The 18,386-nt window shown below is 34.4% G+C and overlaps 1 long non-coding RNA gene and 1 pseudogene across 1 annotated transcript; both read right to left on the bottom strand.

The window, feature by feature from the left end:
• Nucleotides 1-642: 642 nt before the first annotated feature.
• LOC144307436 (proteasome maturation protein pseudogene) lies at nt 643-1,059 on the bottom strand (annotated as a pseudogene).
• A 12,674-nt stretch (nt 1,060-13,733) lies between these two features.
• LOC144307065 (uncharacterized) lies at nt 13,734-16,091 on the bottom strand. Its single transcript, XR_013374028.1, has 3 exons — nt 15,974-16,091; nt 14,773-14,806; nt 13,734-13,871 (listed from the first exon to the last, which is right to left on the bottom strand). It is a non-coding gene; the product is annotated as an uncharacterized LOC144307065 (long non-coding RNA).
• Between the last annotated feature and the right edge of the window lie 2,295 nt (nt 16,092-18,386).

The following is an 18,386-nucleotide window of genomic DNA, read 5'->3' as shown; positions in this document are numbered from 1 at the left end:
ATGTATCTTATAGGATCAAAACAAGGTGACTGGCTATTCTAATGAGCTAAACAAATTAGGTGGCAGCTACATCATGTATCAGTTTAATAGATACTACAGTCCTCTGATTACCTGGGTGACTCAGTTTTCCTTTGTATCACTCTAACATTTCCAAAGAAAGTTCCCTTTCATTTTATTCTCAGAACAAAATTCTGAAATGGCTAATTGATAGCTACTAACTAAATTTTTACAAGAAAGACTAGATTTCTTGACAAGAACACAGAGCTCCATATTGGAGCATAAAGGCAATATTACAGATTTTAAGATTTTATTTTTAAGGAATCTCTATACCCAACATGGGGCTCAAACTCAGAGCCCCAAGATCAAGAGTCACACATTCCACCAACTGAGCCAACTAGGTGCCCCAACGTTACAGATTTCTAGTCTAGTTCTTATACAACATCCCTATTTTTCACACCTCTTCTTGAGTGCCCGATCCCATAACTGTTTTAAATTTTTTCAGACTCTCTGGTTAACAACTTGCACTTCATTTTCTTTTTTTTTTTCACGTGTCAGTACTTTTAATGTTGTATACATCAAATTATAGTAAAAAGATGACCATAAACAACATGCAGCCCTTATTTTCATGAACAGCACAACAGGTTACAGTAAACCAAGTTTATATTCCACCATCAAGTATGGGTCTCCCATTAGTTCACTTTGTGACAGGTCATTAAAAATATCTTCAAATCCAATAGTCTCATCATTATCCCTCAAAATATCCAGTGAAAAGTTTGAGCTTGGAAGAAATGGAAGACACTGAACCTGCTGCACTGACTTGAATTCCATTTGTAATTATAGTGAAGCAAACAGACCCTGAATGTTTCTTAGTGTAGAAAAATTCATTTTATTTTGGTTGGGCTGGAAATTTTTTTTCTGATAATTCAAGAAGATGACTGGGCAAAAGTTCATTTTTCACACCTTTCGAAGAAGATCATGCTGTTCAAAAGGTCCACTTGCTGAAAGCTCAGTAATTGGAATACTGTCCTTCAGCTGAGATCCAAGTCCTCGGGCATTCATCTTCACTTGCTCTGTGAACAGCTGCTCAGCCCTATTACCATCAGCCGGCCCCACCACTCACCTCCTCATTTTCTTACATGCAGTAACTAATGAGCATCTGCAGTAAGCTTTCTTGTATATTAAAAAAAAGGAAATTGTGTAGGAAATATTTGGTGGTCCAACAACCACTTGAAGTCTGACTCACAGACTCCTAGTTCTTTTTGGAAGTACAACTCTTTCAGAAATTTAACAGGTTTCATTTCTACTTTATATCAATATTATCCATATGCTTATAAACACACTAAGAATCCTGTTTTTCTTTTATATAGACACTCAAACAATGATATTTCTTTGGTCTCTTATTTTCACATCTCTCTGAAATTAATGGTTAGGCACTTGGAATTTCTAGGCTTCAGTAGAACCACAACCTTGAATTTTTGCCCTTCAGTCATTTTATCTAATTAATAACTTTTATTTGGCCCCATTGTCTTAACTCAGATTTTGCCTGAGGCACGATAGTCCACTGAAGATAATTAACAATAGGTATTTAAACCATATTCTTAATATGGTCTTTGACAAAAAGGTGAACTTTATTTACTAAGAGGTCACTCAAAGTTTTCTCAAGTGGTTCTCTTCCTAGTTGGCAGTTTAAGAAGGAGTTGCCTTTTCCAATCCCCACTGCTGAATGTTCTAGATCTTGTTCATTCTTACTTGCAAATTGGCCAATTCTTTCTAATTCCATCTCCTTCTATGCTATGTTAAACACATCCAACAGCAAACAAGATGAACAAACAATATTGTTCTTTACCTTCCCCCCAAAGCCTGGAATTCATTTCATACATGACCTGCCTCCTTTATTTCCAGAGATAACTACTTTAATGCATGATTTGCCAATGAATAACATGAGTAAATATCAATCAAGCCTCTCATGCATACTGTCCTTCGGGTAAGCTAAGGACCTATATTTTCATTCTGTTTCAACAACACTCAAAACGTAGTACTAAGTTTTGTGTGAGTCTATGGAAGAATGTTTTTCTTAATGAATTTTTTAATAATTATTAACAATTTTGGTATATGACCATATTATATGACTTGTTTTTAATTTCTGATGATGTCTTTCATAAAGTGAAGCTTTTGGTATCAGTGTATCGATGCACTTTAACTTCATTTAGGCCAATCAGCCATTATAAATTACACAAATCTAGAAATTTGAGGACAGAACTCACAATTGCTAACAGAAATAGGCTTATGAATAGGGACATCAGAAGAACTTTGCTACTACAACTTTCTCTATTCACTCGACATCAATTCTTAGAAGAAGAAAAAAAATAGTTTTTGGCTTAAACAACAGAAATTTATTCTCTCAAAGTCTACAGGCAAGAAGTTCAAAATCAGTTTCACTGAACCAAAATCAAGAACCACCATCTCTCTTGAACGTTGTCAGGGCCACATTCCTGTAGGAAGCGATAGGGAAGAATCTGTTCCTTCGCTCTTCGAGCTCTAATTGTTTCCCACATTCTTGGGCTGTAACCAACACACTCAAATCTCTGCCTCCATCTTCACACTTTTTCTTCTGTGTGTGCCATCTCTCTGCCCTTCTCGTTCTTTTCCCCAGCTTTATTAGAATTTTGTTAGGGATTCCACTGAATCTGTAGATTGCTTTGAGCAGTATGGACATTTTAATGTTAATTCTTCCAGTCCATGAACAGGATGTATCTTTCCATTTATGGGCATCTTCTACATTTTTTTCATCAACATTTTATAATTTTCATTATACAGGTCTATCACCTTCTGGTTAAATTTATTCCTATATACATTATTTGTTTTGATGCTATTATAAATGGGATTGTTTTCTTAATTACTTTATCAGTTCATTGTTAGTGAACAGAAACACAACAGATCTTATATGTTAACTTATATCATGAAACTTTACTGAATTCATTCATTAGTATCATTTTTTAATAATCTTTAGATTTTCTTTATATAAGGTCATGTCATCTGTAAACAAGACAGTTTTACTTCTTCCTATATGATTTTCATGCCTTTTATTTCTTTCTCTTGTCTAACTGCGATGGCTAGGACTTCCAGTACTAAGTTCAACATAAGTGACAACCGTGGGCACCCTCATCCTGTCCCTGATTTTAGAGGAAGAAATTTTTGCTTTGCACCACTGAGAATGATGTAAGCTACAAGTCTGTAATATGTGGCCTTTATTACATTGAGGTACATACCTCCTATTCCTAATTTCTTTTGAGCCTATCATGAAAGGATGTTGGATTTTGTCTATGCTATTTTGGTATCTATTGAAATAACCAAATGATTTTTATCTTTCATCCTATTAATGTGATGTATCACTTTTGTTGATTTGCATTATGTTGAACCATCCTTCTCATCCAGGGATAAATCCCATTTGATTGCCGTATATGATCCTTTTAATAATCTGTTGAATTTGGTTGCCAGTACTTTGTTGAGGATTTTTGTATCTACGTTCATCAAGGATATGGGCCTGTAATTTTTTTTTCTTGTAGCATCCTTATCTGGCTTTGATAAACAGGGTAATGCTGGACTTGTAAAATGAGTTGGCAAGCAATTCTTCCTCTTCAATTTTTTGGAAGAGGTTGAGAAAGATTGGTATTAAGTCTTCCTTAAATGTTTGATAGCATTCACCAGTGACACCATCTGATCCTGGACTTTTCTTTGTTGGGAGATTTTTGATTACCAATTCAATCTCCTTACTTGTTATTAGACTTCCAGATTTTCTATTCCTTCATGATTCAGTCTTGGAAGATTATGTGTTTCTAATGATTTATTCATTTCTTCTAGGTTATTCCAACTGTTAACATGTAATTGCCCATAGTAGTCTCTTATGATACACTGTATTTCTTTGCTATCAGTATAATGTCTCTTCTTTCAATTATATTTATTGAATCCCATCCCTTTTGTTCCTTGTATAGTTCAGCCAGAAGTTCATCAGCTTTTTATCTTTTTTAAAAAACCCTTATTTCACTGATCTTTTGTGTTGTTTTTTTCTGGTCTCTATTTCATTTATTTCTGCTCTAATCTGTTCTTTTACTTTCCTTCACATAACTTTGGCTAGGCTTATTCTTTTTTCTAATTCCATAAGGTATAAAACTAGACTATTTGAGATCTTTCTCTTAGTTGAATAGGCCCAATACTATAAACTTTCCTCTTAGAACTGCTTTTCCCCATTCCTACATTTTGATATGCTGTGTTTTCATTTTCATTTGTTTCAAGACACTTATATTTTGCTGATCTCTTTGAAGCATGATCTTCTTTGACTCATTGACTATTCAGGTATGTATTGTTTAACTTTCACATATTTGTGAATTTTCTAGTTCCTTCCTGTTACAGATTTCTAGTCAGCCATTATAGTCAGAAAAAGTACTTGTTTATAGGTAATGATTTATACTGCCATTATTTTCTGGCTGTTCAATATATTTCTTTCTTTCTGTCTTCTTGTGATTTCCTTGTGATTTGATGATTTTCTTTAGTGGTATGTTTTTGTCTTTCTCTCTTTCAGGTCAGCTACTATAGATTTTTGCTTTGGGATTGTCATGAAGCTTACGTAAAACAGTTATAACAGTTCAAGTTGATATTTTGGCCACATACAAAAACTCTCTCTTTCACCTTCTCCCTATTTTTTTATATCAAAATTTGCATCTTTTTATATTATATATCCATTAAAAAGTTATTATAGCTATAGTTATTTTTAAGACTTTGGCCTTTGAACCTTATACTACAGTTAAATATGATTTACATACCAAAGTGTGTATGCTTTAGTTTACCACTTACCTTTACACTTCCATATGTTTTTATGTTGTTACATACGTTCATTGTATTCTTCAATTCTAGAATTTGTTTTAATAATTTCTATATTTGTTGAACCTCTCATTTTGTTCACAGACAACAAAATCTGGAAAATAATATATCTATGTTCTCTTATAGCTCTTTAGCTTCTTCAAAACTATTATTTTTAATTCTTTAGAAGGCAGATATCTCCATTTCTTTGGGATTAGTCACTGGAAAATTGTGTTCCGTTGGTGGTATCAAATTTCCTTGATTTTTAGTATACCTTGAAGTTTTGCATTACTGTCTTTGCATTTGAAAAAGCAGTCACCTCCTCCAGTCTTGACAGAATAGCGTCAGGAGAGAAATATCTTCTTCAGGGGCAGCCCAACTAGGGCTCTGAGGCTTTCTCAGGCCTTGTTTATGGATGTGCCTGCTCCATACTTCTTCTTCCCCCTTGCAGGGGAATTCTTAAGATTGCATGCCTTCTCCCAATCCTACAAAGCCAGGCTAAATATTGAGAGCCTCTTATTTGTTTTCCTCTAGTTTTTGTGTTTTCTCCCAAGCCTATAAATTTGGGTAGGCCTCTGCACATGTACACAATACATCTGCAAAGGTTTTCTCTTACAGTCCGTGGAGATGCATGGGGAGTCAGCCGTGAGGTAGGACTGGATAAAGCACATGGAGCATTGGGGGTGCTCATGGGCCACTTGAGGGTTTCACAGGAAAGGTGTCCCAAACAACTCATGGGAGCAATTCTTGATGGAGACTGTAACACTTCCACCATCTCCTATTGAGTTCCAAAGTTCTGGTTACTATGTTCCCAGCCTCTCCCAACCTCTCAGCTTTGCTGATCATCCAAGTTTTATTGGTGAGGAGAGAAAGAAGTGGGCCTCTTGGTGAGAACTCTGCACATCTGGGGAAAGCGGGTGCTCATTCACCGTGCTCTCAATTTCCTCTGAAGGAGAAACCATAGGTTAAGGGGGTGTCTTGGCACTGAGTTCAGCTGTCTCAGGAGGAATGATGCAGATAAATACAACTATTCTTAGACTCCTTAAGGTGTCTTTTCTTTGGATTTTGCTCCAAAACTGTGCTATGACTTCTCTGCTAGACTCTCGGACTCCCACAAAAGTACTCTTGTCTATAAGTGGTTGACAAAATCAATGTCTGTGGTGGGATAACAGTGGAAAACTCCTATTCTACCACCTTGCTACATCACTAAAAATACCTATTATAAAAAATTTAGAACACTCAGAAGCACATATATCACAGGTATAATAGCAATGGCTTTATAATTCAATAGCCTTAGTGTAACTGATTTTTATAAGCTCTCATTTTTAATATCACATAATGATGAATTATGTTTAAAAAATTAAATGTAGTCTTTATTTGCCAGTTTCTAATTCCTTATTTCTTTAAACTGTATTAAATAGAAGTACTTCAAAAGCTGTGACAGACATCACAATCAATATTTAGACATTATCCAGTTCCTATCATGCACTGTTGTCTCATTAACAGGCAACTTCATTAGAGGCTTTGGAAATCAAATATCTGGGATTGAACTTGCCAAGGAACTTGCTATAAGACTCAGAAATAATAATTGGAGGAAAGGTACCATATAAATAAATGCTGAATAATAAAAGCACAGTGGCATTTTTATGTATAAAATCTGATATCAGGTTGAATAAGAGGGCAGCATTAAATAAATGACTCCATAATTAATCATTGAAATTCACACAATCTTTCAAAAATAACAATTTAGTTTCCCAGTGATAGTCACCTTCTCCAACCTTGAAATTTTCCTTTCCAAACTTCCCACTAAATCCTCAGAGTACTTGAGACAGTCTTTAAGCCATATTGATTTAATTCTAACAGAAATCACTTTCCTTTCTCTTTAACTCTTTATTGGAATAATCATCTGCCCGAAATATATACAAATACCTGTGAAAATTTTATGTAATAAATATAATTATTTTCAGGTATATTTCTTGATAGTTTATAAAATATTTAGTGAATAAGTAGTACATTTAAATATTTGAATCCCAAAGAACCATTAGAAAACAATATTTATCACCAAAATAAGCAGTTGAAAATAGAGTATGCTAAAAAAATATAAAAGCCATATATTGTATTTGAAGCATTTTTTTAAGTCCTTCACTTAAAGTCAGGGGGAAAAACACTTTAAGAAGAGAATATTTAATTCTTATTTCTGTACTTTCAAATGATTAGTTTGGATGGATGACTTGCTTTCCATTCTGTTTTGGCTACAGGTGGAAGAACTCACATTTTACAATGGCTAGATAAGAGTGTTTAAACTTAATAGCTTCAAAAAAACTTGAAATTGTCAAATTCAAAAGGTATATTGGCATAATGTTAAATGTTTAAAATATTTTTAAATATAGAATTTCATAGAAAAAAATCAAAGCCATATAAATCCATTAAAGCAGGAAAAAATTTAGGAGAGAGAGAAGGGACAAGAGAGAAAGTGTAAAAGTATAAGAAAGGAGCAAAGGAAGAGGGTGAGGTGAAGGAAGAGAGACAGGAGGGCAAGGAAAGAGAAGAAGTAGCCTGGATGGCAGAATGGAGAAGAAAGGAGTGAAAAGGAGGTAGCTCACTGGGATGACCTGAGCACTATCCACTGAAGAGGTAATTATGCGACATGGATGGAACTGGAAGGTATTATGCTGAGTGAAATAAGTCAATCGGAGGACAAACATTATATGGTCTCATTCATTTGGGGAATATAAAAAATAGTGAAAGGGAATAAAGGGGAAAGGAGAAAAAATGAGTGGGAAATATCAGGGACGGAGACAGAACATGAAAGACTCCTAACTCTGAGAAAAGAACTAGGAGTGGTGGAAGGGGATGTGGGCGGGGGGTGGAAGTGACTGGGTGATGGGCACTGACGGGGGCACTTGATGGGATGAGCACTGGGTGTTATTCTATATGTCGGCAAATTGAACACTAATAAAAAATAAATTTATAAAAATAAATAAATAAATAAAATAGAACTAAAAAATAAAAAAATAAAGTCTCTTCCTATTATTAAATAAATAAATAAAAATAAAATATATCATAACTGTGATATACATCAAGTAAAAGTTTCAATCTTCTTAGCATAAAATTAAAAATCTCATAATTATCCTCCTGCTCATTTTTTGCCCTCAACTCTTAGCACGTTCCAATATAAACCTTCAACTCTAACTATACCCAATTAGCCTCAACTGATGACTCTCCCAACCTTTCTCAGACCACTGCACGCTTGCTGTTTGGTCTTTCCTTTTTTTTCTCCCTCTCTCCCTTTTTCATAATCCCTTTTCTAACCTCCTAGACCTAACAATTATTCTTCAACATCAGCTCCAATCTTCACCTCTCTGTTAAGTGTTCCTTGATCTATCCCTGCTATTCGGGAAATGTTGTGTCCCTCCTCAATGCCCACTTAGCAACTTGTAAAAACCACTATTCCAGCCATCTAGCACTCAATTGTACTGTACAGATATGAGCTTCATGAGTACTAGAACTAAGCCTTAATCATAACCATAACCTCTGTGAGAGATACACTACTAAATTCTTAAAAAGTAAGAAATGTTTATTGTGGTGAATTAATAGACATTATGAGACTGAGTGAATGAACAACTCCAATTACAAATTAGATTCCCTTTTAAAGAAAGTCATATAAATTAATTATGCAATTCATCTATATTGGTCAAATTTGCTTGATATTTTCTAACGCTTCCTTAAAGTTTGTTGATTATAGACCAAGACTAACATTTAATTACTGCAAAATGAACTTTTCATAAAGTAGCCTGAATGCTGTGAATAAGAAGTCTACAGAGGGTTCACAAAGTTCAAAAACATGCCAATTTTGTACAAAATAAAGTCTGTGGAGCTGAGGGTGCCGTTGCTGCTGAGCTTGCAGGAGCTTTTGGTAATTAATCTGAGCTTTGGGGAATTTCCAAAGTTGGCAAACATGTTTTAAATTTTAAATCTGTTGTTTGAAGGGGCATTCCTGAGTAGAGGTCATGCTATGGGGAAAAAAAAAAAAAGATGTTGAAGCTTAACTTGCACTTTTTATTTGGTCAGATGGGCACAACAAACATTTGTGGAACTATCGTTTGATTTCAAATAAAGCTTGCTTGAGGGCTCCAGTGAATACAATATAAAGTATTTCTTTACAATCATTTGATTATGCATGAGTTAGCTAGCAGCTATAAATTAATTTTTAAATTTCTTATATTGGATATTACTTGGTTTTATAATATTAATCTGGAGTTCAATGTATGTAAAGGGTTTATTTGGCACCATCTGAGTTAAAAATGCCAATCTATCTGTGGATATTAACTGGGAAGCTACATAACACTCTCTATATAATAGGATCCCATAGAACCAAACCAACCAAACACAGGACAGGAAGTAATACACAAAACACATGTTATATGCAAATGAGCTGAAATACATTCAACTGGGCACATCAAAACCAGGATGTTGGAAAATATCTGGAGAGATTTCAGAGAGGCACAGCAAAATGACTTTATGAGGAATGAGTGATTTATAAATTAGATTAAACTCTTTATGTATGGCTTAAGTGAAAGCTAAAAATTATGATCACCTATTACAAATACTTGAGAACTATAAACAGCAACAAGAAAAGGAAAATTGTTATGGGCATAAAATGTAAACCATTTAAAGATAAAGCAACTGAACTTTAGCAAAAACTAGGAAAAACTAGACCAAATAACAATCCTTCAATACAACTTTATAAAAATTTCTGAGCAGAATAATGTGATTCTAACACTAGAAAGATTAATACATAATTCTAGTTTAATAGAGAATGGAAAAATTACAGCTGCTTATTTTTGGAAAAGACTTGGAAGGTTACCTTTTCAATGTCATATCCACTGTTTACTATGTTTGCAAACAGAGCTTGAAAATCTCCAAAGATAAAAAAGATAATCTGCATATTATACTCGCTGGGAGGTGGGGACTCTACTTACTATCACTATTCTAGTGCTAGCAATAACATTAAAATAGATATATAAATAAATTATCACAATAGAATGAGCAAACACCCACTTGCCCTTCAGGAGTTGAGACTTCTTCCTGGCACCACTACACTATGTCACTCCGTATCTGCCAAAAACACACACAGAGAAAATTAAGAGTTCTTTGCCTCTTCACAAATGGCTCTGTGCTTATTTTACCATAGCACTTTCCACACTGTTTTGTAATGTTCGATTGCTTCATTAGTGCATTAGTGTACCCTTCCAAACACAAGCAGTTTACTGTGTTTTCAACACTTTATTTGTAGTATATGACACAAAGCCTGGCCAACCATTAATTACTCAATAAATGTTTAAGACTCCAAATATGGGAGTTTGGAAAGCTGAACTCATTGGAAATTACAATATTTAGGAAAAACATTAAGGAAATATTAGGGCTTGCACAGATTCATAAGTACCCTTAGATTTTAGATAATTAGAAGTGAATGAAGGCACTCAACATGAAGAAATAATTTCAAAAATGGTCAGATGTCTGGACTTTCTATGGAATTTTCCATCTTTAGCTATCAGTGGCATGGATAACTATTTATACTTTGGATATTAACCTTTAAAAAACTATATAAGCATATATAAAGTACAGCATAGGAAATATAGTCACTGGTATTGTAATAGTGTTGTATGATAACAGATGGTACTTATACTTTTGGTGAGTATAGAATATGTCTAAAACGAAAGTAACATTGTGTGTCAACTACAATAAAAAAAGACTATGTAAGCTAAAGAAAACTTTTTCAAAGAGTCAGAGGATTTATTTTCCCAATTTACAATATAGTAAGCACAACTGGAAATTTGGCATGATGTTTTTCATATCTCTCCCTACCTTCCTATTAAAAATATGAATGAGAAAGGTTAACATAGTAGTTGACAACTTATATAAACATAATTTAGTGAATATTGTATTATTTAACTATTGTACACAGTAGGTTCTCCCCTCTTCCATACATACACACACACACACACACACACACACACACAAGGAAAAAAATAAAAAGAAAAACATAATAAGACAGGTCTAAAAGGAAAACCACTGAAAGAATCTCAGTTGGGAACCTCTTTTAGGTCTTGGCTATCAGATCTGCTGGGTTCTGAGCTTTCAAGAAACATTCCTATGGTTGGCTCTCACAGTACCTACTCATGTACATTCCTCAGGTATTTTTGTTGAATCTGATGTATTCTTCATAATTCCTCATTGAGAATAAAAAAAAAAATGTTTCAACTGTAGAATGCACATGGAAGAATATAGGTATATCAAGAGGAAAGATCTAGAAGTCAGGTCAGGTGGGGAAGGGATTAAGAAAATTGGGAGAATAATTTTATCAATTATTGGCAATCACCATGACGCATGTGTGGGTTCAATATAAGGAAGAACTACCAAGATTTAAAGCAAATCAAGATGAAATCATCTCAAAAAGTAATGAACTTCAATGACAGGAAGCTGCTCAAGCAGAAGCTAAATGACCATCTGTTAGGGATATTGTAGAAAGGAGACTTTCATTGAGCAGGAGGTTATGCTAAATTATCTCTAAGGCTATTTCCAACTCCTGAGATTCTATAACTCAATGAAGTAGAGCTTGAAGAAAAACCCCAAAGAACTATTAACTAACTCTGTGTACTCAATATATATACATATATATCAGCAGTTAATTTCAAACCAACCATTAACTTCATCTAAGCATTTAATCTGTCTCAGAAATTTGAAGAAAATGGTCATAAAAAAGGAAACAGACAAATCCCTTACCTGCATGGATGATCTACATAAATGGTTTTTAAATTGGGCTCTTCAGATTCTTGGGAAAAGAGGGAAACCTTGGAGCTACTTTAGAGCAGCCTTTAGGTAGGAAAAACTGGAGGAAAAAAAAAAAAAAAAAAAGGAAAAACTGGAGGGCAGGAATGGGAAGCTAAGCAGGTGAGATTTTAGATCCCCCAAATCCACTATAACCAGGACAGCTAAGCCTTTATATCTTTTTATATTTTACTTCTAAGCAACAGAATATTATTTCAGAGAATTCATAGCTTAGGAATTTTGATCAGAACTAACATAGTTAATTCCAATATTATACAATTCCTGGTTAAATCAGCACTGAAGAAAAAAAAAACGCAAATAAGGGAATATTGCAGATCCACTGAAAGTCATATAAAGAAAATAGTTCTTCCTTAGGGCCAATTTAAATATACTATTTAAGTGGCTATTTCAATAATCAATGTTTTGGTCCACTAGAATGTGTGAATCATATATTAGAAAATCAATAATTATATATTTTGTTCATTGATATATTCCCTGAATCTAGAAAAATACTTGGTACAGAGTCAGTCAGTGATCATTAAAGTTTATTGAATTAATAGAAATGTCAGTGTTCTTCTAATTTAGGCTAATTTTAAAAATGCCACACTGAGAGCTCTGCTGTTACTGAGAATGTAGAAATTCACAAGAAAATATCACTTCTGCCTTAATTCTGAAAGAACACTACATAATATAAAATATCTTATGTTTCTTTAAAGCCATTAAAGAATTGTGGCTACAAAGAACCCCAGAGATGGATGAGCTCTTCCTTAAAAGAGAGCCTTTAAGCATGGAGTACCAGCAACTTCCAAGGGCACATTGATAATGGGTCAACCTTCTTTAAGAAAAATTTTTCTAGTCAAAGGAGGAACTAGTGGAATATTAATAGTCATGCATTTGCTGCTAAGGTGGATAGGAATCTGAAGGAATCCCAAATACAGAGTTTGTCCTTTCTGTCCATTTTATTTCATAGAACATTTGTAGAATAACCGACATTTTTGTATTCCAAGAAAAGGCTGGACACAGGGAAATCTTACAATTTAATCATATAAGTGGAAGCAAGCTGATCTCTCCCCTAAGATATTTGAAACCCAAGGTGAATTGATAGTCACTAATCCAACTCAGACTCAGTTCAATTCATTAGATCAAAAAAAAAAAAAAAAAAAAGTCAAACCTTCACTCTACTTTCTGACAAACGGAAGTTCAAGATCTTTCTGAAAGAAAAATATCTGCCTCAGTCTACTATTCTTTTATACACAATCAAGAGCACACAATAAAAATTTATGGGACCAAAGAAGGAATAGAAAAGCATAATTTATAATCAAGAGGGGAAAAAAAAAGTTTTGTTTTGTTGAGAAAAAAAAAAACTGTTAACAGAAGCAGATTCAACAATGACCCAGATAATGGAGTTAGCAGGCAATTGGTGTGTGTGTTTATATATAGAGAGAATAGTTTTCAAAATAGATTTAAAAATATAAGAATCACACAACTTCTAAAACTAGAAAATAAAAAAACACCGAAAAGAAATTATAGAACTAAAAAAAATGCATATTTGAAATAAAAAAAATCATTGTATAAGCTTACAATAGACCAGATAGAGTGGAAGAAAAGAGTAGTCAACTCAAAGAGAGGCTAATAGAAAAAATTCAAATGGAAGCACAGGAAAACAGAACAAAACAAAACAAAAACAGAGCCTCAGAGACTTATGGAACAAGACCTATGTTTATAATGGAGCCCCAGATTTAGAGGAGAAACAGAGCATGAGGAAAATTAAAAAAAAAAAAAAAAAAAAAGACTGGCCATGATTTTTCCAATTTTCCAAAATTAAAGAAATTCATTAACCCATAAATGTTCAATAAGCTAAGTGAACTCTTTGTATGATAAAACCAAAAACAACCCATGGTCATATTACAATTTAAAAACCCAAAATAGAAGCATTGAAGAATAGCTAGGAGGGAGTCACATTATGTTTGAAGTAACAAGGATAAAGTCAAAAGATAAGAAATTTACAACTTTAAAATGCTCAAAGAAAGGGCACCTGGGTGTCTCAGTAGATTAAGCCTCTGCCTTCAGCTCAGGTCATGATCCCAGGGCCCAGGATCCAGTCCCACATTGGGCTCCCTGCTCAATGGGAAGCCTGCTTCTCGCTCTGCCGCTGCCTGCCGCTTTCCCTGCTTATGTGCTCTCTGTCAAATAAATAAATATAATTTTTATATAAAATGCTGAAAGAAAAAGTTCTTCATCTTGAATTCTATACCCAATGAAAATATCCTTGAAATAAGAGAGTAGTTGAAGAAATTTTCAGACAAATCAAAGCTGAGATAATTTGCTTCCAGAAAGTACTTGTTAGAAATTCTAAATATTTTTTTGTCAAAGAGAAATGATACAGGATGACAGTCCAGATGGCAAAAAAACAAAGAATCAGAAAGGGAAAATAAATGGCTAAATGTAGAGTACTACTTTAAAAATTTATTTAGAAGGAGACACGGGTGGCTCAGCGGTTGAGCATCTTCCTTCTGCTCAGGGCGTGATCTCTGGGCTGCAGGATCGAGTCCCACATGCTTATGTCTCTGCCTCTCTCTGTGTGTCTCTCATGAATAAATAAATAAAAATCTTTAAAATAAAATAAAAATAAAAATTTATTTAGAAGAATACTGACCACATTAAGCATATATAATAATAATAATATATTGTGGTATGTACAACATATGCAGGAGTAAATTATATGCCAACAAAAGCTCAATCAATAGCAATGGTAGCGCAGCTCAGTTTCTATGTTGTGAAGGAGAATAATACTAACACAAAAGTGTTAAAAGCTACGGTAAGTACTTAATCTCCTGCATAATAACCAGGAATACAAAGACGAACAGCAAAAGAGCCAATGGAGGGATAAAGTGGAATACAAACCATTCCAATAAAGCCAAAGGAAAGGAGAAAAAGAGGCATAGAGAAACAGAATAAGTGACACAAGCAGAGAACAAACAGAGACAGTGGACTTAAATGTATCATTAAGCATATTAAATATAAACAGGCTAAATAAACACTCCAATAAAAATATGGAGATCATTAGATTGTAGTTATACTTACAGGCTATTGATGAGCCATACTTCAGTCTAAGGCCCTAGATGAAAATAACAAAAAATCATACAAGTACTAATCACAAGAAGTATGGTATGCCTACGTAAATAACACAAAGTAAACATCAATACAAGAGACACTGCACAGATGAAGAGGGATATTTCATAACAATACAGCAGTCAGGTAATTAGGAAGCATCTGCCTCTTTTCCTCTTGAGGAAAAGACTGTCCTGGACTGTCCCACATCACATTTTTATTTTGAGCTTCAGGGTTGCTTCAATCTTCAAAGAAATCTGCTACTGACTATCCAGGACCACAGCAAGAAATCAAAGATATTTTTAGCTGTCTTCAAAAGTAACTTAATTCTCTATCATTTTTTTTTACATGAGAAACCATTTTTATCCAGTACTTATGCTTTTTTCCCAAATTAAATGTCTACTGAATTTTAAATCTCAGGATAATCTTTTGTAAATAAAGCTGATTTAAATATTAATAAGTCATTTGATATACCACTTAAATGACTAAGCCCTAGGGAGTTCAAAGATAAATAACTCCTGTCACTGAGCAGCCCACAGTTTAGCTGCAGACAAATAAGTGAGTAATTGCAATGTTTTATGAAAGGTATGCAAGGATTGCTCAGGAGAAGCTGGGGGAGTACATGCAAAACATCTAATGCATTTGAGATTCTGAGAGGAAGGGTGGTCAGGGAATACACAATGTTTGAGGGTGCCCTGTGCAATGCATGGTAAGCTTCAGGACCATCAACAACAACCAATCTTCTCTGTGTTATCCTGCAAGTAGCTTACAATTATTTTTAATTAAGTGAGGGACAAATTTAAATATCTGGTCTGAACTCAATATGCAGCAATATCATGCAAAGAGATTTTGATCAATATGAAATACAATCCACTAAAATTCTATTTAGCTTGCTAAATGTACACTCTGAATGTATACTTTATCATCCTCTGTATGACAATTTATCCTCATACCTGCAAATTACTATGAAAACCAAACTGTATAAATCATATTTATCTTGAACTAGTTACATGTGCTATATTCATATTTTTCTTTTTAACTGTATCAACGGCCCTAAGAATATATCAAAAGCGATAATCAGAACAAAAATTTTAATAGCCCACTTTCACATGTAATAGGAAAATAGTGAAACTACATTGATAGCATAAATCAGTGTATAATTCAAAATACTCACTTCGGTCAATAAATTCAGTATCTGATGCAATTAAGCACTGTAATGGCTATTAGAGTTTTACTTCTTCCCTTTGTCCTTCCCAATTTTTGAAAGTGTGAAAGTTACAGCAAAGTGGCCAAAACACTGCAAAGAAGTAAGAGATGAGACTATTACTTGGCATGTACCCAAAACGATGTATTGATAAATATTTTTGTAAAACCAACATAAAGTTTTGTGTTGAATGGGCTAAAGATATTGCTACCTGAATCCCAAGTCTATTTCTAGGTAATGAATGGAGCTCTCAGCTGTTATGTCAGTTTGTACTGTGGTCCTCTGGGAAGTTCTCTAAGAGCTGAGACCAAGTCTTGCATGGCTTTGTGCCTACCGCACAATCTAGCACACTCCCTTGAATATAGTAAGGTGTCAATAGTTTTTTGTACTACATCACCATGCTGCCCATGTAATTAAATCTTCATATTCTCTCTTCTTTTTCACACGTCTTTAGTATTTCACGATCTCTCTGTGCTGAATAATGGACATGTTCCTTAAATCTTTCTTTCTGTTCACCAATTCTCTCATGAGTTACTCTTAACTGATTTTTTAATTACATTTTTCAATATATCTTTTATAATTCATTTTTCCTTCAAATCTAATTTTATATCAGATTGCTCATTCCTCAGAATCCAGTCTCTTCTATGTCTTCTAACATTTTAACTTACTTATTTTGTATTCTGTAGCCTACAGTTCCAGTGTCCTGTCTCTAATTCTTCTGCGTGCTCCTGTGTGTGGTAACATTGCTTTTGTCTGTTTATTTTGTGATATTTGATAGTGGGCTCCTATTTCTTGGAACATTACTCTTAAGATTCTTCAAGATTTAGTTAAAAGGAAGGTTCTCCCCAAGTGGATATGAATTTGCTTCTGCCAGGCAATAGCACATCCAATTAAAATTAATTTTCTGGTTTCAAGATTTTAGGGCTTGCTACCCAGGTAGCATGAATTCATTATTGAGGGTGGGGAAGCTGGCTACCAAATAAGTGGGAAGATAATTATTCTCATTCATTGACTGCCAACATTAAGTGGGCCGGCGTAATTCCAGCTCACTCTTACTTTGAAGAGATGCTTTATATTCAAGCTCTAATTGGGGTTAGGGTCAAGGAGGGTATATTAGTTTCCTATGGCAACTGTAACAAATTACTGTAAATGTAAGGGCTTAAAACAACACAAATTTATTATCATACAGTTCAGTAGTTTTAAAGTCTGAAATGGATTTTATCTAGCTAGAATCAAGTGTCACAAATGCCAGGTTTCTTTTGGGAATCTCTGGTAAAATATATTTCTCTGTCCTTTCCAGTTGTCCAGATTCTTCAGCTCCTGGCCTTCTACCTCCATCTGAAAGTCAGCAATTGCCGGCCAACTCTTCCTCACATTGCATTACTCTGATACTGACTCTTCTGCCTCTCTCCTCCACTTTGAAGGATATTTTGATTGCACTGAGCCCATCTTAACATCAGCTAATAAGCAACCTTAGTTTGCCTTTACTATATAACATATTTACAGGTACCAGGAATGAGGACATGGATATCTTTGAGTGTGGTCATTATTCTGACCATCACAGAAGGAGTCTTAGGGTTCTATCCTTGAGTGGACTTGCTTTTCTCTTTTTTTAAAGAGTTTATTTATTCATGAGAGACATAGAGAGAGGCAGAGACAGGCAGAGGGAGAAGCAGGCTCCACGCAGGGAGCCTGATGTGGGACTTGATTCCAAACCCTGGGGTCACCCCCTGAGCCGAAGGCAGACGCTCAACCACTGAGCCACCCAGGCACCCCTGATTTTCTCTCTTGTCCTGCAAGCCCTGAAAATAAAGAAGAGTAAAGTTCAATTTCACCAGATCTGTTACATCCCTTCAAGGCTTAAACCAGATCTGCTTACCACCTTACATCCCCTGGCTGACTTAACGTTTGCCTGGATTCTACCTCTTTCTTACATTCTTGGCAGCCCACTCATACATTTTAATAATGTATTTTTTAATAGTTTCTCTATAATTGTATGTGTTTTGAAAGAAAAGTTGACCAGAATAACTTGCTCACTATACTACCGCAAATGGATGACACAGCAGTGATTTCCTAAAGGTTCTTACCTGTTAATTTCAGTTAAAAATGGAATTTAATAACCAAATAAATCTTTACTAATTTTATATATGTTTGTATATATATTAATCATAGTAAATTTTCTTGTTTCATCTAAGAATATTTTTCAACTTTGATTTTTCATTAGCATAGGTAAATCAAAGGATGAAGTGTCTTCCAGTCATTTCCCTGTTGCCAGGATTTGCTCAAGTACCACATAAGCACCATTTCCTGACATACTCCTTGACATGTAGAAGGGGCTCTGGTTTCTTCTTCAATTTATTTTCACTCCACAAACTTTTAAAAA

This window comes from Canis aureus, chromosome 38 (assembly GCF_053574225.1).
Source record: "Canis aureus isolate CA01 chromosome 38, VMU_Caureus_v.1.0, whole genome shotgun sequence".
In the NCBI taxonomy this organism is placed as follows: domain Eukaryota; kingdom Metazoa; phylum Chordata; class Mammalia; order Carnivora; family Canidae; genus Canis; species Canis aureus.
The sequence above is the reverse complement of the archived record's forward strand: the minus strand, read 5'-3'. Positions and strand labels throughout refer to the sequence as shown.